This window comes from Penaeus monodon, chromosome 21, assembly GCF_015228065.2.
Source record: "Penaeus monodon isolate SGIC_2016 chromosome 21, NSTDA_Pmon_1, whole genome shotgun sequence".
NCBI classification, from domain to species: domain Eukaryota; kingdom Metazoa; phylum Arthropoda; class Malacostraca; order Decapoda; family Penaeidae; genus Penaeus; species Penaeus monodon.
Genome location: NC_051406.1, coordinates 26,534,083 through 26,535,012, shown reverse-complemented (window position 1 = coordinate 26,535,012; position 930 = coordinate 26,534,083).

Sequence of the window (930 nt, the reverse complement as noted above, 5' to 3'; positions counted from 1 at the left end):
TAACCGAAAATGCTCACCGGCAAATGTAATAAGGGACCACGTGTTGCGCTATTACCAATAATCGCGTTTATAGTTGCAAACAACCATTTATGTATTAAATTTTTTACAATTAATTTCTATACTTTCTCATCAGTCTTCTTCATTTCCTAACATTTGTTACTTATTTCGACCCTTCTATCTTCCAGAGCTAATTACCGAAACACGTGGACTTCACCAGCGTAGCCAGCTGCAACATGGTGAAATATTGTTCTGAATCTTCTCTAGTAAAAATTTATATGCGGGAATGTATATTATATACACCAACTTCCTGTAATTTGGAAAAGTCGTAGTAGATCTTGGTTGTGCTTTCGTGTCTGGTTGGTAAAGATTTTTTCGTGGTTTGTTTGGAATTTATAATTAATGAAAGACATTTTTCGGGTTTACTTATTAGTACGTAATACAAAGAAAAAAAAGTTTTTCTTTGACATCATTAAGGAAGTAGACATGACAAATGTTGAATTGCTTCTTAATATCCTTAATTTCATAACTGGAAAAAACAGTTCTTTTTTAATCATCATTTGGTGTTTTCCCACTCGCCAATGCCCATTTGTAATTTCATTTTGTTCAGTTTTTCTTCCAAGAGGAGGCTGCTGGGTTGCATTTTGAGGATGGTGTCTTCACTTAATTGGTTCATGCGTCTCCTGTAAAAAGGACTTATGTTATATATGTTTACTTTTAGTCCATTTAAGAATTTTATGTGAAAGATGTTCTACTATTTAATTTAAACAAAATAGGACAATTTATACAAAAGATATTAGGTACTTATGTTTAGTCCCACTTACATATATAGGTATTTGATTTCACATAAGTGTAGCTTATAACAATAGATTAGGTTTATTTGTTTATTTATTATTTGTCAGTGTATTAACATTTTGACTGATTTACATCCTC